The following is a 20,832-nucleotide window of genomic DNA, read 5'->3' as shown; positions in this document are numbered from 1 at the left end:
CCACATCATTAATCAACATATCACAAATACAGCAGCTTTATTTATTTAGCTATTTCAGGCCCCTCTCCAAGTAACTATTCTAATTGTTGACGACTACTTTGCCTGTATTCTTGTGATGTGCTTTCTTACTGTGTACTTTTGGACGGATTTCTCACCAAATGAAAAAATATTGTTTTGTCAGGAAAAATAAATACATTTTTATTATGAAGTTTATCTCAGGAAAGACTTTTTTTTCTTCCTCAAATCCAGGCTAAGTTTTCTGGTTAAACAGGAGCATAGCCCAGCATATGCAGCACTAACCTGGAGAGAATACGACTAAGTTTTGCACTTCCTATCTAATGGAACAGAGCAGAATACTAAGCAGGTTTTCCAGACCCTATGAAGGATTAGCATCAGCTAGGACGTTAGCTCTGAGTTCCATTCTCACTGTTCCCATTCTCATTTGGGATAAAAACAGTCCCAAATTTCAGTCTCTCACCTATCTACTGGTCTGGTTTCACAGAGCCAACCTGTTCCAGAGCAGCCAGAGTGGAAGCAGTATAAGGTTTGTATGGGAGACCTGTTCCAAAGCCAGTTTTCCTCACCTGCCCTTTGTATCTCCTCTCTGTTACATCGCAGCGGGATGCCTGCAGCTTTGGCCTCGGTTTCATCATCCCAGCTGTATGAAGGAACCAAGGACCTTGCTGATGAGTGTGACCTTACACCAAGCAAGTTGTGCATGTTTCTCTTTGGGAAGAGACACTCGGTCCAACAATTTAAGTATTTGCTCTGTCTACTTCAGTGTTAAATATCTCATGGTTAATTTCAACTGACCTGAAAAAAGAAAAGGAACTGCATTAATTCCTTTAGTATTTCTTATTCCCGAGCAGCAAGACAAAGCATTAGGAGTTGGTATTTCCCCCCCCCCCCCCCCATACACACCTCTCTCATATCCCAAAGTTTGCAATCAGTGTTTGCTTTATGATTTTATGCACTCATCCCATGAGGAGTGTTTGGTCTCTTACACTATGTGCATGATGCTGTCCTAGTCTGCACTGTGCGATTCCCAAGAACAGCGAAGCCAAGAACTGCATCTCAGCTGCTGATAGGCAATCAGTTCCCATCAGCTTTCCAGCCTGCATCCCCAAACAGTGATTCAGGGCTTGAAAATTGACACCAAGAACAAATGGCTCAAGACAGACAGGAAATAGAATGTAATTTCTATTTAACAAACAATCCGCCCGAGACAGGCTGGGATGAGGAGGAGAGAAGGACCTTTCTAAGACTCTACCGTAGAAGAGGAGGAACCTTTGGTGTTAACAGGGCTGCCTTTCTGTCTCGTTCCCCCTGAATTCTGTATGTCTTTTTAAAAGAGACTGAAGGTAAGCAACAAAGTTGAAGGCTCTCCACTAGTTTTGCTGAACTCGTACTTCTGTTTACATCATCAGAATCCCAAAGAAACTCAGATTACTCAGATTAGCACCTTCCCAACGATGCATACACCTATAGCAGAATCCTTGAGAGCTAATGTTGTGCTGGACAAGGAAATGCCAGCATAAGAAAAGTTAATTCTATTGACCAGAAGCGTGTAACACCATTTACTTTTGTTCACTGGCAATATCTAATCCGTTAAATGATATCAGATGGGCATGAGTCAACAGCCTACCCTTGAATAATGTGCTCTGGCTGTCTATAAATAGGTTTTACTTTCCCTCTTTAATACGAAGCCAGCTTCTGTAAGAGCTATGCACCACCAAGGGGGCTGTTGGGGAAAGACAGACATGCCTGGGACAAGGGGGTATTGAAGTAGCTGCATTCCCTCTCCTCTCTCCCTGCCAGAAGGGCCACGAAAAATACAGTAGTCACTGAGTTGCTGTAGCTGTCAGTATGGGCTGGGTGGTGCAGGAGCAGAGAACAGCAGCCAAATTCTTCCTGTCTCCTCAGTTGCAGCTGAAGGAGGTTCCAAAGCAGATGACAGTGAAATCCTTAGTATTTCCCATAGATACTAAACACCACTTTTTACCACACAGAGGTACAGAGCCAGGAAAACGTGCTATGCACAGACAGGGAGCTGCAGCTCTATTCTGCCTGCTCTGACAGCTGCAGTCCTTACAGTGCTACTTCCAGGAGATGGAGAGCTTAAAAGCTGGCTTCAGGGGAGGCTTCAATCAAGCTGCAGTGTTTTGCCAAGCCAGGTGATGCTGAGGACACTGAACTGTTTGAATCAGCTGCAGGAAAGAGCTATAATATTTCTTTTTGAGGGACAAACACTTTCCAGTAGGGACCCAAGGGTCAGGCCCCAGGAGCAGTGAAATGGAAATTCTGTCTTTCTCCAAGAGCTGAGCCCAGTCAAATGTGCCTAATGGTCCTCTGGGCTAGCAAGCAGCAAAGGAGGTGAGATAGCATCATACCCAGCGGCTGTCATTCCCCAAGCCAGTTATCTGTCCACTCAGGGAATATGAGAGTGAGTCTCATATACAGAACACACACAGAACTTGAAAACCCTGATCTCCTGATGAGAGGGAAATAAAAAACCATGAATAATAAAAGAAACATGAGAAATATAACCTAGCCACTTCATTTTAGTGAGGTTTCAACTCTATAGCCTAATAACATGGATTTTGGGGTTAGGATTGTTACTGGTGATAATTTTTAGCAGCAATCTGTTTCCCCTAAGAGTAATGTCACTATCACTACTTTCGGGTAGAGACTAGTCACAAGAAGCCCTGATACTTCATGGATAAGTTTCATTTAACTTCAGTTGACATGTTCACATATCTGGAAATTCATCAACTTTTGTTCAGGTTCTCTCATTTACATGATAATCTTAGGCTGAATATTAAAGCAAGTTCATGAGCGCACTCTCCTCTCATGTGGGCTGAAACGAACAGAGGAAATGGTTCACTTAAGCTCTCTTGAGATTTTCTTTGTCTTTAAAGAGAATTCAGGATGGTGAATGCTGAAATCTTGGCTGAACCTGTGGGATTTTATGAAAATCCTATTGTTGCTCCAACCGTAACCCACAGAAATCAAGATCATTCACCATTAGTTTCAGAAGTGGAGTTCATCATAGGGTAAGTGCTTTTGAAAAAAACACATTGCTAAATCCTTAGCAGCTGTGATATGCGAAGTCTTGACCCCTTCATTGTGGGGCATACATAAGAGAAAAGATGCTTGCAGAAATAGTCCGTGAAACCTGGTGATGAGGAGACAGAGACCACATAACCAGGTTAGAAACTGTTCATTCCTCATCACGCTTTGAGAGCGCTGAAGGTCTAGCTCATAGGACAGGCCACAGTGGAGAACAGAAGCCATCAGGACGTGGTTTTGCAACATGGAACAAAAATCCCCAGTAAGCCAGCAGAAATCAATCTTTTTGTCAAATACTGCATTCAGTGGGGCAGGGCAACAGACTCAGCTGGGACTCCAAGCTTGGTGACTGAGTCATTTCTCTCTCAACCCATTAAATTGGACCCAAGGGTTTTCCCACTTGGTTTGACAGAAATAGATATGAATTTAACAACTGGGATTGCACAGAAAATTTTTTCCTATTGCAGCTCAGGCAGGGCCAGGTTACACCGCAAAATAGATATAGGTTACAACTAATATATCTTTAAATCCCACTGAGTATATTTGGATTTGTGCTTCTATCCTGCCCAGAGACTGAGTCCAGAAGGCATTTAAGATCTTCTCCATTAGCCAAATTTCAGGAAGCATCCAACAGACCTGTGCAATGACTATTGGCAGTGAAATTCAGCTCTCTCAGAGGGCTGCTGGTGTGCCACTCAGCCACTTCATGCATCCACAAGAGGTCTGAGCCTTCCAGGCAAGCAGTAGACTCACTGCTGCCTGAACATGCTGGGAAATCCTAGAGCAAACAGCAGCTATGCTCGGAAGGGGAGGCCCCACACTGCTGGAGATCATCTGGTCCAGCAAATCAGGGATTACACAAGCAGCCGAGAAATCCCCGGGGAGGTGTGGCTGGCCCAGAATTTCTCACCATTATCAGCCCTCAGAAGAGAGCTGAGATGAATGAGCATGGTCCAGCTCACGCAGTTATTTCATTGACCACTATTCGTGTAATAATGGTGCTCTGAGACACTGGGGGTAGCACATGTGGTCCCACACGGGCCAGATTATCCCACCCTGCTATAGCGCAGTCTCTCTTGCAGTTTGGTGCTTAGCTACACTTAGCTGCTTCTCACTACAACCTTGACACTAGGCACTGCATGTCCTTCAGTTATAAGCTCAGAGACTAAGGCCACAAGGAACCATCACATTATCTCAAAACCTATTTTTAATCCAATTATCCTCTACCTTGACTACCTTTTGATTTTATTCTGAAGTCCACAAGAGGTGAAGAATCTGCCACCTGGTGAAAAGATCTATTCATAGTCCAAAGAGTCAGAAGTGAAGGAAAGGTCAGCAGGAATGCTTCACTCCAGGGCCATCTTCATCCTCCCATGATATTATAAATGCACAATGGCTCTGGAAGGTGGTAACACCTGATTCTGAGATCCACAGATAATCATAGACCTAGATAAAGGCAAGGCAACTTGTCTTTTGGGTACGTAAGGAAAGGAGAAAGCCTCAAGTGGGAGGCATGCCCACATAAGGAGGAAGACAGAGCTTTTGGGGCACAGCTCACTGAATAGGAAACTTGTTTGTTTCTCTTGAGATCATAGCAACAGGACATTGCGTGCATGTTTTGTAAGTAAATTATGATCTCCCCCTCAAAGGAATACCTCTCTCCAAATAATATAATCAATTTTCCTCTTAATGGAAAAAAAAAAAACCTGTGTGAACCTGCCAGGCCAGAGACACTATCCGCATCCAGAACATCTTCTGTTTTTCCAAAAGCACTTCCCAGCTTTAATCCCAAGGCAGTGAGTCCCCTCACGCAGACAGATGAGCAGCATATTCAAGAGAAGCATAAATCACAGATAAGGAGGCAACCTAGCCAATCCTTGAAAACAATACAGTAAACAAAGTTTGCTTTCAGCTGCTTCCTCCAGGCCATCCACATGGCTGCTGCTGGATGCTGATCCACCAGTCCCCGACCTGTTTTCAGCTCAGACACAAGCCATTATCCCGCAGCAGTTCCCAGAAGGCTCTTTGCTCTGTTCCCCATTACCTGTTACAGTTCAGCAACCCCCCAAGCCGAGGGGTGGGGATTGAAGGGGGATTTCAAGAGACTCGGAACTCTCCGCCAGTCGTCAGCTGGCTTCAGTTTCAGGCACGGATCCTTTGGAAGACATCCCAGTTTGCTTCCTATCTCGTAGTAAAGGATGCATTTCTTCTCTTTGAAGATCTCTTGTCCCTGCAGAGCACAACAGAAGGCAGTTACAGCAGAGTTCATCTGGTGTGCAAGAAACACAAACGCTCCAAATCTGTGAGCTACTTGGGTAACACAGAAAACATGGCCTAAATGTGGATGCAAAGATGAGCTGGCACAAACTGACACCATTTCATTGCTGTCTGCCTTTCTACTGATCACTGAGGATCTCTCTCACTGTGCTGAATGCAGTGAAGGGCTTGTGTATGCAGGGAACACGAGATGTTTTGCCAGCCACCCTGAAGCAGGCTGATAGCAGAGAGCTTCCCAACATAAAGAACAAAGTTACTTTCCAACCAGGGTCACACTCCAGTATACTTCTTTGCATTCCCTCTTTTCCAGCTTCTTTTGGCCTTGGAAACAGGAAGAGATAAATGTTATAGCAATCGCATTCTTTTTTTGCTGCATCATTTCAAGTAGTTCACTTCAAGGACTTCCTTGGAAATACTTAGAGGGGTAATTCCAATCACGGACTAAACAGCTGTGACCTTGCTATGTGAAAAAGCAGAATTCAGGAACACTATAATCAGAAACTTAATGAACTTTTTCTGCCCAGCTCGGAAACAAACTCTCCTAGGGGTGTCTGTGATACCTTAAGAAACTTCTAAGGCAGAGAAAGTGGTGAAAAAAGCATATATGAAAGAGCACGTATGAAAATACATGGAGATAAACAGCCAACAACGCTACTTTTTCTTTATGGACAGCTTCTCTTAAAACAGTGCTCTCCTACAAACACAGCACAGAAAGCGCAATTATCAGTGACAGAAATCATACTGAAAGTTGTTGAATGCCAGGTGAATATAAGAGGAAAACATCACGTACAGCAATGCTGAGCTCTGCCTTACAGCACCCACCCATGGCTGCTGCTGGAGATGTGATGCTGGGCAAGATGGACTCCCTGACTGATCTGCTAGAGCTATTCTCATCAGAGCAGGTATCATCACACCTGCCAGTAACAGCATTACCACATATCAGACATTAAGAACACAAATATTATTGAAAAGCTTACAGAAGACTGGGGAAAGATAAATAAGGATGTCATCGGTACACCACATCTTGCATTATTCTGCAAACTGCAGGTTTAGCAGCAATAGAGATACCCAGCAATAAAACCAGGGTAAAGCTCTCCATCCTGGGACAATGCATAATAGGTGCTGCCCCAGGTTTTATTACCATTAGCTGAGTTTTCCTATTTAGAAGTGATGTAAAGCACTGGAAAGTTAGCAGTAAATGAGTCAGGCAGGACAAACATGCTATTCAGTGTCTCTCCAAAGATTCTGATGTCTGTAAAAGCAGGAGATGCTTTTTCATTTCTTTTTTTAAACTAAACACTCAGGCTGCAATTCTTCTGAAGTTGAAGACTACAATAAGATAAAGGAGGGCATTAAGAAGTCAAGGGTACTTGGGAGCACTTATTTTTAAGAACTCTGCAAAAAAATTAAGATTTTTTTTTTTTATATAATTTGCAAACATATCCCCATTTGGTAACTAAAGGACTGATGCTGATGAATTTAAACGAGTCACGTGTTGCAAATGCAAAGCTACACGCACAGTTTACTACTTTATTTCCTGATAAGGATAAGAGCATGCCAGCAATGCTGCTTTGAATCCATATTTATTATATAAGCCTATTCCCACTGCACAGATTGCTCTCTACCTAATTTGTTTGATATGCATGATTGTTGAGAATTAATTGTTTAAGAACCAACTAGGCATTTAGAAAAGATAACATTCACTGTTGACCATCCCTGAAGTGATTTATTTAGTCTTAACATTTAGATTCAACAATATCAGTTTGGTTCTTACCTGGTCTTCCAACCAAATCCAATGAACACATGGTTTAGTGGAGTAAGCCCTGTGATTATCAGAAAGAAACATCAAAGTTTTTGGTTGAGGGTTTTCATACTGCATCCAGATGCCTTCATGACTTCATAAGCATAACATGAAATTACACATCCAACTTCAGCTCTGAATGCCCCGTCCTGAACAAAATTAAAGCTCTGAAGAAGCTTTAATTCTTAAGAAAAGTCAGAAACAATTAGAAAGATGTTTTAATGACTGCAGTTGCTTTGGAAAGCTAAATCTTTTGAGTCCTTCAGTTTGTAAACACAGCAACCTGCCACAAATTCTACATCCTCATTCTTGCCATTCAAAGGATTTAAAAAAAAAAAGTTCTGATCCTGTCCATGTCAACATGCCTTTTACTATGTAGGTACAAACAGAAAAATTAAACTGTCGACTGTACAAAAATAATTGCAGCAGGCAGACACATAACAGGAGCAGGTTGAAACAACCAGCTACATTGCTATTTGAGACAAATGATTTTAGAAGAGGAAGGCAAGGATCAGCTGTAAGGAACTTAAGCCTAGGATGAAAACTTTATCTCTGGGTAGGAAAGGCTTGCTCAGGAATTCGTCCTTTAACTCTCATCCAAAGCACCGCTTCATCAGGATGCTCAAACTTATGTTTAACCTTAAATATAAGCAGCATCCCTGAGCCCAAGGCCTCACCTCTGCCAGGAGGTATGCGTTTAAATGCCTTGTTAAACTCAAAGGACAGTTTCATGGTGGAAACTTCTGCTCCTGCCTTGCCAACCAGCTGACTGCCCACGGAAAAGCAGCTCTACCCCTGGACTTCACAGGATCTGTGCTCAGTATCTTCAACATGGTTTCAGCTGTGGCCATGTAAAAGCTCAATGTTAACACCGGACAATACCTAGTGACTGCAGGCACCTTTTTTTTTTTTTTTTGGCTGAAGAAGAACCATCCTTGCTGTTTGCTCTGCTCTTATTCAGCATTCCCATTGCTTGTGGAAGGCCAGGGAAGAAGTGTGTTAGCTCTGCCTGCATTACTCACAGAGGTTGGTTTGTGACTAAAGCCTGTCTGTGATTATTAATGGTATTTGGTGGGAGGCTATATTTAATAACATCCTTAGCTCCAGAGAAACAGGGAGCCAGAGAATCTTTATGGATCACAGACGCATTGTAAACTCTCCCAAAACCACAGCCTGGGAGAAAACAGTCAAATTAGCAAAGGAGCAGATATGTAGGCAGGAGGGCTGCACTCCTGTACCTCGAGCAGAGCTTTAGCCAAAAGGCACACCTCTGGGCCAGGATTTACAGCAGCACTGCTGTCCTCTTGCTGTGGGAGCATTCGCACGAGACCCTACAAGGGCTGGCCACCCTTGCTGCCTATGGTCTAGACATATCGGTGTGAGACACAGTCAGATGAGACCCTAGATGGACGTAGCACATGTGCTGTTCATCTCAGCTCTCGCTGCTCCATCTCCAAATCAGTGCAAGTGTTGATACTCCCACCTTCGTGATTTGGAAATTTGAGAACAAATGCAAAGGAATCAAGAAGGAGCAGAGCGTGATGTTGGGGTAAGACCAGGACTAAGAACCAAAACAGATAAAAGCCTTAAAAATCATAACCACGAAACTGGTTATTAGTAGGTGTAACCTACCAGGTGCACTAAGAGGAAGGGATACAAGCTACCCACACACGGGCTCTGTTTGTTCCTTTCCAGCACAGCTGAGATCTGAAACACTTCTGTTTCCCTTTCTCCTTGGCCACCAGCAATCGCCAACCAGTTTTGCTAAAGAAACACGGGTTGTGCAGTGAACTCAACTAACAATTAATCTCTGCTTTTAGCTGGCTCTGCCACCAGCTTCCCCCAGGTCACCCCAAGCTAAACAGACCAGGATTGTCTGTTCCCAATCCAGCTTTCCCATCTGAAAGAGCAGGATAATGGCTATAACCTTTCACTCCCCAGGGGCTGCTGTGAAGACATAACTATTAATATGCTTGTAGATGCTCAGGCATATGACAGATTGGCCCCCATCCAGCAGTTACTGCAATTAAAGGAAGATTTTGGTACAGTTCAGGGGGACTCGGAGCTTTTAGACCTAACCACAAGAAAGACTGGCATTGGCAGGGACACAGAGTAGCTTAATGTCACAGAAGAGACATTTCCCAGTCATTAAACTCGGTCAACATTTTAAACAAATTTGAAATGTGTTTAGTCTGCTAATGATTATTCTGCTTATTCGGATGCATCTGATGTTTGGCCACACACTCCAAATACGGGCAGCTGGCCCCAGTCCAGCCAAGGAAAAGGGATCCCCGCAGCACAACCAGAAGTGCATTGCATTGGGCTGAATAAGATATCTGCACTGTAATTAAAGTCCCTCAACTTAAACTGTGGAGCCGATGGTTTTATGGTGACTAAGACGAGAATGATGCATGCTCTCCATTTTCAAATGCTGTAGTGAGTGTCCCATGTTCCATGGGAAAGCAGATGTTTCTAGTAGTCTGAATCATTAGAGAAACTTATACTTCCAGACTAATTGCTACATAAAGTCGGGAGGAAGACTACAATGGGTCAAAATATTCCACATCTGTCTTTTTACTCCAGTGGAAAGTGTTTATTTTGACCAAAGTAGATATTTTCAGAGTAAGACTTTTCCCAAAAGTAAGTGGGCTATCAATTAGATGCAATTAAAAAAACATTGTTTTTGTTTTGATTTGTTAAACATAAAGGTTTTCAAATAGTAGTTCTTGAAGAATCATAGCTGTGGAAAAACTTACCCCATACATTCTCCATTGGTATTTTGTCCCCCACTTCACAGACACAACTACCACATGAAGCTGTGGATCCCTGTGGATATGTTTACCACTGTCTTTAATGATGCATTTATTTCCTACTACACCTCCCTTCTGCCATCCTTACTTACACACAGATAAGTCCATCCATCTGTTTTACCCACAAAAGCAATACCCGAGGTGGCAGAACCAGATGGAGGTGTAAGGGGAAGCCCACAGACCTCCTGTGCATTAACCTACATCTGAGAGTCACTGCAATGCACCCACTGACACTGGGCACACAGATCGTAACAGAGTGGAAAGGCTGAACCTGAGGGGGGGAAAAGTATCGAAGTGCAGTGTTTTCTCTACAGCTTTTAATGAAGGCTTGCTTTCTGGTCCAGCTTGCTGTGGAGCATCGAATACTGTAATGACAAGGAGCCTAAATCACCCTGCTGCAGATATTCAGCTCTGCTGTGCCAAGGTCACTTGGAAATACGTGCTGCTCAGGCATCAGCCACACAAACAATTAGGAGAGATGCAAGCAAATGTAAGGGTGCCAAGTAGGTTGCATAGAAAGACGGGGAGAAAGTGAACGCAAACCCAGAAGCAAACTAGAGAGCATCAAGCCACAAGGGAAAGAAAGTGCAGAGGACCATCACAAGCAAGAATCTCAGAAAGCACAGTTTTACAAACAGGACCACAAGCATTCAACACAGGAACATTTTCAAAATAAATGTGGGATGGGTTGAAATTGGAAGGCCTAAAGCATAGCTGCTCTGATAATCTTACACTATTAAGAAGGGGAGAAAGCCATCCGTTGGAGGATTGCTCCTTCTCATCATCCAGAGGATGCAGGCTGTGCCTATGATCCTCCCCTCCTGCTCAGTACAGAAGGCAGCAACCCCTTTAGTTAAGCCAGGGTCATCTCAAGATGAAGCAAGAAGGAAAACATTCCCAAATGTGGGCAGAGGTCTGCGAGTAACTAACACATCTTCCACTGTGACAGACACCCGCCCCCAGCTCCTGGCACCAGTCAGAAGCTCTAGCAGGTAAAGGCACTTAGCTACTGCTGCTCTGACACCTCCCTTGAGATCCTCTTTTAACTGGAGGGCATTCAAACACTGGGCAGGACAACAACTTCTAGGGTTGCCTTATTGGCTCCAGGAAGGGACAGAGGGGGTTTGGAGCCTTTTCTGCTGCAGGCAGCTGCATCCAGATCCTTGAGTGCAAGCCCCCTTGCCTAACAGCAGCCTTGCTGGGCACGTGCCACACCAGATGCAAGAGCTCGAATGGTACAACATGGAAAATGTTGCTGTCTGCTCGTGTTTCTGAAGTGAGGCAGCTCCTGAACAGAGGGACCTGATCTCTGCTTTGTGTTCAGCCACCTAAGCTTGAAGACTAAATACTGCAAAGCACTAGCTGGTGAACACACTGTTCCTGTGAATGCCAGCTGAGTGACATGCAATACGGGGGTTTTCCAAGCATTTGTAGGAGATGCACAGCATGTATGTGCTGTGTCACTGAAACTGGGAAGTGCTAAAAGTACGTGTTGCACTAGGTAGCGAGGGCACTACCAGGCTATGCAGATAGCAGGTAAGGAGCAGTGAGCACTAGCACAGAGTTAATCCTATTCATTCCCACTTTTTCCCCTCATTTAGGGGAATTCCCTGTTATTCCCACCTAAGGTTCCTACCTAAGCTGTCCAGTATCACTGTTTCATTCAGAGCAGCAGCTTAGGTCCTTGGTTTCTCTAGAGCAGAGGTTTTCATCTGGAGAAAGTCATGGCTGGATTGCGTAGACAGAGCAACCAGGATACAGCCCTCAGGGGCAATCTGCGTAGGATGCAAAAGCAAGACATATCAGCAAGGCATCTGCCTCACAAACCTCAGGAAAGATGTAATTGCATCATGTGAAATCCTTTTAAATGAATTCCCTTGCTTTTCTTTGCACTGACAGCAAGGAGGGAGAAACTGGCAGGGTCTCTAAGCTCCCAGCTGCACACTCCTGCTCCAGCTGAGTTTTTTTTTCCCCCCATCACGATTCCCAGAAACATTTGCTGTGTAAGAAGCCAAGCCTTTGACTGCTTCCAACTCCAGTAACGCTGCTCCTGCATCATCCATTTTCTACCAGCTGTTCGAGCTCGTGACCAGCATCAGACCAGCACCACTGCTGCACACACTGCCTCCTCCATCCCAGTCCTTTGGCCTTGCCCTCCCTCTTCTCTTGATCAACCTTTCTCCTTTGGGTACCTCTTCCAGCCCCCAGGCATCTGCCAAACCACTCCAGTTTGCCCTGGAAAGCCCCAGTCAGCCTCCAGCTCAGAGCTGGGCTTCTCTCATCCTTCAAGAGACGTGGGTTCTCTTCTTCACATTGCCAGTTGCTTCCTTAAAGGGTTTAAGGAAAAGATCAGTGATTAAAGAGGCGTGAGGAGCAGGAACTCTTCTGTGGCATCTTTGCCAATGAAAGAGCTGGGAGGACAGGCCTCTTACTCACTGATCTTGCTTCCCTTGAGAACCAGGTTCTGGCTCAGAGAGCAATCAAGCTAAGCAGATAAGGGATGCCAGCAAAAGAGAGGAGAATAAAACCATCATTTAGGAAACCTAAGTGGTCATTTAGGGAACCTAAAGCTACATCCAGCCCAGGATATGAAGAACTCTTGGGCACGCAGACCAGGTGTCACCAGCCTCCTAATATTACACTAAGAAATAACAATTGCTTTGCTGAAGGAGCTGGAGGGGAAGGACACAGCAGAGCTGCTCTGCCAGGGAGCAGTGACCTCCCAGCAGCAAAGAGCTGCTGCTCTCACAGTGTCAGCTCAGTGCCCTGCAAAACCCTAACAGCCAGCAAGGCAAACAAAGGTAACACAGAAGGAAAACTGACTACATGATCCAAAAGCCAGGAAGACAAACCAGTTCCCATTTCTCAGCTATTCACCTCTAGTCACTAAACAAAATCCTCAGTGCCAAGTCATATTTTCCAGCTCCATCAACATGTTTCCTAGCTAGCCCAAACCAGATGTGTTATCTTTTTCCATTCCCCTACTCCTGAATTCCCACACCTCATCAGCCCTAGTGCTCATTAGAGCAGACTGAAGGTCACTACATCTGTGCAAAACAGCAAGGGTGGACAGACATGACATGACAGGAGCTATTGCGAAACCTGCAGGTCCCTTTCTTCAGAGGAAGTGCAGGGTATTTATCCCATGAAGTCTACTAAAAAGAAATGAGCTCCAAAAAAAAAGTGGTGGTTGGGAACGACAGACAGAGTGCATTTTGTTTGCAGGCCTTTCATTAATAACACCTCCCCCAGTAATGAGTTTTATTTGTTTGTAAGAGTTCCTTTTTACTCAGTCATTTGATGGCATCCTTGGCAGGGACAGTCCATAATTCTTTACAGCATGTGTGTATGTCTGCTCTTCGAAACAGGCCTAATTAAAGCAAGGCTTGTGGTTAAGGCTCCAGCATTTTGTTCAGTGCGCCAGAAGAAAAGGAGGGCATCAAATTTTGAAGTAACAGTATTCCTATTAGCATGGCAGATCAAGCCACTGGGGAAAAAAAAGGAAACACAAGAGATGAAGCCACTCATTTTGCAAAGTACTTACCTTAATCTTATTAGAACCACACAGAAAATGTATGTCACCCTCGAGCACTGATTCAGACTCTGACCCTTCCACCTATTCAGGTTTGCATTTTCATCCCCTCTTCCATCCATGAATATTAAATACTGATACTATGAATTCATCCCAGGAGGTACATACCACAGTATTTTAGAGGCAGATAAGCAGTAATTAGAGTAGATTTCCCAGTGATTACACTGGAAAAGAACAAGACACTGCTTCTGAGATTCATACCTGAAGCTCTTTGCAAGACTTCACACTTCCCAGAAAGAGGAAGAGTGGGGCTTTTACCTGAACCCCCCCACCGACACCACTGCGGTGCACTGAAACAAGTGAATTGCACCTTCTGCACAAGTCAGTTTTGTGTTTGGACTCTGGTCTTGCAAAGCCACAATGGAAACTTCATAATGCAAAAAGGTTGGAGGCTGTAGGACCTTGGACTGGCTCATGAAGTACCTTCTGCTGTCTTGGCTTGGCTGCCTAGGAGACTTCTGGAGAACAGCATCAGGACCCTAGACTAATATTCTCAGAAAACATTTGAGTAGGAGGCCTGGCAAGTAAATGTTCACTCCATGATTCACTAGGAAACCAGACAAGGAATGTCTCCATTATCATACAAAGAAGTTCTGTGGTATCCTTAGTGGTGACATATTTCTTTACTAACTGTCAGAGAGCTACCAGAACAGCCTCAGTACAGAACAAGAGTGACTTCTAGTGCAGTCCTGGGATATGGCAAGGGTTATTGCTTGGCATTGTCCCTGCATGTGCTCAACTTCATTAGTCTGTGATGCCAAGTGCAAATAGATTTGGTTTGAACTGCAAGGCACATATAAAAGCAATGGGCATGTTGCTGTCCCAGTGACAGCAAAAAATGGTCCCATTCCAGCTGATGGACATGGAAACCAGGGCATCCAAGGTAATATCGTGACGAGACAGCACACACACAGCTTGTAGCAGCAGCAAACTGACTTTTTTCACTTAAGAGCCAAGTCTGCCTCTGCAGAAAGCACTATTTTCAACAGATAAACCACAGCCTGGGTTTCCTCTCTTACCAGCTTAAGAGCTGAGAGTGCTGCCCTCTTCCTTCCTGATAGCCACGCTTCAGACCTGTGCTGGCATCACAGTCAGAAGCCAAAGGCAGCGGAGCACATCCTGCTCACTCTGTGAGCACAGGCTGTCCTCCAAGCCAGGCAAACCACAGCCGCATGGGGAAGAAGAGCAGCCAGACTAAGCTGACCTGCACCAAGAAGTCACGTTGCACCCAGGAAGGCCAGCTACACTGGGCTGTGGAAGCAGGTAGCAGCAGGACCTTTTGCAATTCCCTGTGCTGGAGGAGATAAGTGTTATCAGAAATAAAAATGAGAATAAACAAAGAAACCATTTCTGGCTCAGGAAGCCTCACAGCTACAGCTGCTGGAGACCCTGAGGGTATCTGGGTGAAGTATTGCTACGTATGTGCTCTATTCTTATGCTCTCACCAGACCTCTAACCCTGCACCATGTGAGGATTGAGATGCCAAGCCAGACAAGCCTATAATCTGATCTAGCAGAGCAGTTTTTATATTCTCAAACACAGAAAATACTTGCTTTCTCCTGTTATTGGCTCACACTGATTTTGCTTTGCCATTTTTAAGCCTGATTAGTTGAGTTTACATGGCATTTGCAAGTTGGTGCTTTAATCTAGCTGTGCCCAAGCAGTAACCTGCAGAGCTCTCATCTATATCCCACCACTGGCACCCGGACAGGAGTGTCACAAGCCCCCGGGGGAGCCACAGAACACCGAGCATGGCTCTTCCTGGCTGCACGGAGCCACTGCTCCCTCTCCAGCAGCTGGGACATGCACAAGGCCTTCCACATCAGTGGAATTAACTCATCAGGAAGTTTTAGTCACTGTGTGACCACGCAAACCTTGTAGCATGAGAAGTTTCACACTGGATTCTGCTTCTACCTCTTGAGCAATGGTGATCTGGGGGGAAGTTACACAGATGATGGCAGTCTGGTTGGTTAAAACTTACAGAATCCCAGTCCTGGCATCCCCAACACCAGCTTTCAGTCCTGCTCTGTCTGCATGCTTAGTGTTATGGTGCCTGCAACTAACAGCAGATAAAAAAAACAAACCTCAGTGTTTCCATTCAAAGTGTTCCATATAAAACAACAGGTATAGAGGAACAGAAGATGGCAAAACTGGAAGATTAGAGGAAAAAAGTGATAAGCCAATTAACATAGCTCCTGCTTGGTGTTGCCTTTGTACTCTGTATGACCACGATGGCAGCTGAAGCTGATGGCAAGCAAAACCAAGAGGGATGTGTCTCAGCCGAATAGCAGAGTGCATAAATTAACCATAGCTGTACGTGGCTGTCCTGTTTGTACCAGACAAAGTTCTTCCCTGCTTGTAGCAGCCTTTAAGGATCACAGTCCATTACATTACCTAGGAGACAGTGTCAGACATGGTCCTTAGGACTTTGCTTTTAAGAAGCTGAGCCCCCAGAAGAACTGGATTGAAAAGAAATGTCATGCTCAGTCACTGCAGGGCTGCAGGTAAAAATCCAGGGTGTCAACAGGGATATTTTCATCATTTTAGCAAGCCAGGATTTCATGGGGAGATTATCACATCGTGCTGTTCTAGGGGACCAAATGCAGCCAGACACAATCTCTCTTTAAATAATTAACAGAGAAAGACTGCCCCTGAGGGCAAGGCACAACAGAAGCTTACTCTAGACGCTCTGAGTTGTCCCAGCCAGCAATCTCTCCCCACACTGGTCTTAAGTAACTTGGCTACCTGAAGGCAAGTGATAGGAAAGTGTGATCAAGTTCTGTTTCCCAACAGCATTTGAAGCATGGCAACAATTTATGTTTGTAGACAGAAATTAGGGGGAAAAAAATAAAGCACTCAGCCTTCAGCATGCTGGTTTCTCTAGTCTCAAGTACAGCATCATTCGTATGATTCAAACTGATATTAGGTGCTCCCTAACACAAATACACCTTGACATTTCTACTCCCTCCATTGAAACATTCTTTGAATAACATTTGGTTTGAGTGCGGGGAAGAGACTTTGAAGGATTAGTCTAGGAATATATCACCAAAGCAGGGAAGCAAACAGGACCTCGTGAACATATTCACAGGAAAGGGTTATTCCAGATGAGCTTTAAGTTTCAAATTTCTCAAGATGTTTCATTTCAACTTTTTAAGGGAAAAGTTCCAAGAGCCTAAAGTGGCTTTATTTAAAACAATGTTTCTTTCTTCTACAGATTTTTTTCCAAGCTCAGCTGTTGAAGCTGAACTGAAACAAGAAGATTTTCGTGTCCTCAACAGATCCAAAAATACACTTTTCTCTTTTTATTGGAGGTGTGATTTCTACCCCCTCAGATTCCACATGGAAAAAGAATTACACCTCATTTTTTCATTCCTATTAAAAAATTCCTCCCCACCCAGACAGTAAAGGGAAAAAACTGTTTGTACTAGATGTGTTTGTACCTCCATCTCCCAGAAAAAAAAAAGCGCGCCTCCTGCTTTCTAATCCAAGTGCCTAAACTGCATGACTTAGCCTGAGAGCAACGGGTGCATTCAGCTTGGGGAGCAGAGCAGGTTTAGAGATTTAAGACAATGGCTAGTAAGCTGATTTGGTTTAGAGAAATCCCACAGCATTGCCCAACAGCCTTCTTGAGCTTCCTGCTCCCAGGAAGTCTCCAGCAATCATCACTAGAGAGACTTAAAGCTTTTACTGCAATGGTAGCGAGCAGCAGCATTACATCCCACACCCAACATAAATACTTGCTGTATGTTCCAGGCCACTGCCAAGGCCATGACTCAGTTCTTCCTAAATCTTTAATTCTCAAGCAAAGCTACATTTCTGATCTGTACATAGTGTTCAGCTTCATCACTTGCAATTCATGGACTTTAGCACAGAGGCGATCCTCACTCCCACTGGAAGGAGTGAATCCTCCTTTATTCCTTGCAAAAGGAAAAACTCTGTCAAGGCAGGCGCTCCAGTCCAGCCTTCTGTTCACACAGCAGGAGGGGACAAAACACCTCAAGAACTGCCTGTCACGAAGGCCACGTCTCTGTAGACACGGGGCTTATTTCTAGCTCTGCCACAGATAGTGTGAACTTGGGCAGATTCTTGAGCCCTGACTCCAGCTAACGCTGAGCAAAGCTGTAAAATAAAATGTTACTTCATGGACAAGAAAAAGTCAGAACATGCTGAAGTTCTCTGTATCTCAGTCCCAAACAAAACAAACATCTCGAGACTGTTGTTTAGTTCTGAATTTCTAAAACAAAGGTTGCTAAACTTTAGCATCAGCCAAACTTGTCAATGGTTCATCATTGAGCAAAGGAGAAGAGTCTGTCTCCCGCCGTGGCCAAGATTCAGCTCAGCTAACCACACGCAACAGCTCCACTCCGGGTTTGCTCAAGCTCTTCACATGGTTGAGAGACAGACAGCGTTGTAAGGCAGTTCAAATGTTGATATAGCTGAGTCACCCCTTTTCTGTAACCTGAACACCCTGGAGACTGCTAGGAATAGCCATAAAGAAAATAACTACCACCAACTGGGGGGCTGAGGCCAACTTTTTATCCATCACTGTTTGGAAGGCCACATTAACCAGATTAAGTTGACAGGGCTTGGCTCGTTGCTGTGCTTTATTGAAGACCTGAAAGTGAGCAGAAGTACACGGATGTTTAAGTTTTCCACAAACTGCCCAGAAGCCCAGCCAGAGCCAGCATAGCTAAAGTTTCCAAGAAAAGCTTTAGCCTGAGGGAGGGGAGCAGGGCGGATGCGGCAGTATCAGTCACTCGGTGACCAACTCCTGCCTGGCATTGCCCCCTCAAAGCATGAGCCAGCTCCCATCACTCCCAACAGCCTTCGACATCATCAGCCCAGCTGAAATGGCCCAATTCACACTTGAACAGTATTTATTGTAGCTAGCAGATTCAGTCCCAGGCATCTCTTTGAGGACCAGATATGCTTAATGGGATTTGGTCAGTTAAAGTCCGTCCATTTCACTAGATAACCAAATATAAGTTCAAAGCACAGGACAAATATCCTTCCATTACATCTAGGGAAATTAACAGCCAAAATCATCGCCATTTCACAGATGAGAAACAGAAGAAAAGAACTGATGAAAAGAACACTCATCTCTCTATATGATGGAAGTGGCTATCAAGGCCCATAGCTTCATGATTAATGGTACTACAACATTTTTCCACCACTTCACACCAGCAGGAAAACAATTTCTTCCTTTCCAGGCTCTGCTAATATCATTAGGTCACAACAGCTTCAAGTATTGCCTGATGCTCACATCCAGTTCCTTCAAACGCTGTGCCAGTAAAGACACCATTACATTCCTTTTCTCTACACAGTGAGCTCAAATAGTTACAGGGAGACGCAAACACCTGACCTGATGCTCCCTATTTCCTGAGGCTGAGCTTCCATCCTGTAGAAGATTAGGGTTCAAACTGGTGCCGTGTTCTGACACTGACCCTCAGGTAAGAACCAGCTCCATGATCCAGGCCCAGAAGAAAAGGTCAGCTACAAATTAGGATCTTCAGGCCTGGTGTCTCCAGTCTGTGGTTTTCCATGTGTGCTGCTTCCACCCTGGATCTTCGTCCCGCTGCCTCAAATCTCAGTGGTACAAACAGCAGCCACTTCATCCCCTTCCCTTCCCTAGGGAAAAGAGATGTAACTGATTTGTTGACTGCATGCTATACAGCCACACTTCTGGAGGCTGGTGTTGTGCAGACTCAGGAGGCACTTACCTCAGACCTGAGCTATCAGTGAGAAACGTGGACTTCAACCACTCACAGCAGCAGCACAAGCAGCACAATCTGGTTGACTATGATTTTTCTGGTGTCTAATAGTGCAGATGAATGACTGAATGAGTCCTGTTTTGGCATCAACATATATGAACCTTAAACCATTTTAGTGTCAGCACATGTTTTAAGGTGCTTAAAATAGGCCCTATTATAACAAATCCCTGCTATACATAGCTAAAGATCCAGAGGAAATATCATGTCTGGCTTTCTATTAAATATAGATCCAATGAAGGATTAGCACAGTCCCACTGAAAACTAGGAGAGCTGAGAAAGCTTCTCAAAGCACCTACTTAAATTGATCCTGCTTCTTGTTGAATTGCAACTATTCCTACAGCCAAATCAAGGGGTAACTGTTTTTTTCCCCGCTATCTCCTTTGTGTTGGCAATAGCAACTAGCAGCAGTAACAGATGAAAACAGAAGTTACTTTGGTAACTTGAATGCCTGCTGACTACACACTGGTGTTTCTTGCCTCAGGTCAACCCATCTATTTTTTCAGAGGAGCCCCCAGAGCCTCTTTCTGCACTAAACCTTTTATCACATTTACACACTGCAGTCTGCAGGACTGATGGAAAAGATCCTGGAGTAAAGGTGGTATCTGGTGTGAGTGAGGGTGAAAGTATTTTGGCTGGGAATTAGTGGGATGCATTCATGGGAGTTATGAATCACCAAACACGTCCACTTTCCAGCAGTTCCCCACCTTGCAGAGAACAAACAGTTGGTGCTCAGCAGCAGTAAGTGGCAAAACATTTGGCAGAAGCACTTCTGGAGCAAGTGTCGAGGCTTGAGCTGAATGCCAGCCAGAGCATCTCCTCAAAGCAGCCCTGATGGACTATCACCAGGAATACATTTCCTGGATCTACTGCAAGGAAGACAAAGAATTTGCTCAGCCCCTGCTCCAAGAGGGCACAGCATTCAGAAGGACCAGGCCTTCTCTCCTTTCCAAAGGAAATACCCAATATAGGTCTGCTCAAGGGTCTTGAGGAATAAATTCAGCAGCAGCTGTGCTTAGGAGTTCTCAGGCATCACAAAACTGGAGTGCAAACTGAGTTACAGCAGTACCAGGATTTATTCCTCCCCAGCACCAGCGGCTACCCTAGCAGCACACACCATCAGCGTAAGATTGACTCTGACCTTCCCAAACACAGTGGTGTATGGTATGTCCTGATCTCACTTCCCCTGCTAGAATATGCACCGTAACACTACACATGCAGTGTGTTCCCCATACAGCTTAGATTTTAAATGCCAGAAAACTCTCAGCAGGGCCATCTGATCAGCCTGAACTTCAGCCTGTGTAACTTTTATATATACGGCTTGAAGATGACAATATTTACATCAGCTTCTGAGCAATATCCAATATCAGTGACTGTTCAAATCAGTACAGGGAATAATAAATCAACAATACTCCACGCAGTGCTGTCGGCTTCTGCAATATCTAACATGTATTCAAGACCCTTCTCCTGCAATCATGTTTTATGAAGAATTAACTTTGCAGCTATAGTTCAGTA

The 20,832-nt window shown here is 44.6% G+C and overlaps 1 long non-coding RNA gene across 5 annotated transcripts in view; it reads right to left on the bottom strand.

The window, feature by feature from the left end:
- LOC137858476 (uncharacterized) overlaps nt 1-20,243 on the bottom strand; it is a 46,727-nt gene extending 26,484 nt beyond the window's left edge. For all 5 annotated transcript variants that reach the window (XR_011097765.1, XR_011097764.1, XR_011097768.1 and 2 more), the window contains exons 1-2: nt 5,114-20,243; nt 585-813 (exon numbers count right to left, since the gene is read on the bottom strand). This is a non-coding gene — a long non-coding RNA (uncharacterized lncRNA). The remainder of the gene's footprint in view (nt 1-584; nt 814-5,113) is intronic.
- Between the last annotated feature and the right edge of the window lie 589 nt (nt 20,244-20,832).

This window comes from Anas acuta, chromosome 6 (genome assembly GCF_963932015.1).
Source record: "Anas acuta chromosome 6, bAnaAcu1.1, whole genome shotgun sequence".
NCBI classification, from domain to species: Eukaryota; Metazoa; Chordata; class Aves; order Anseriformes; family Anatidae; genus Anas; species Anas acuta.
Note: the sequence above shows the minus strand (reverse complement) of the source record. Positions and strands in the feature narration are given on the sequence as shown.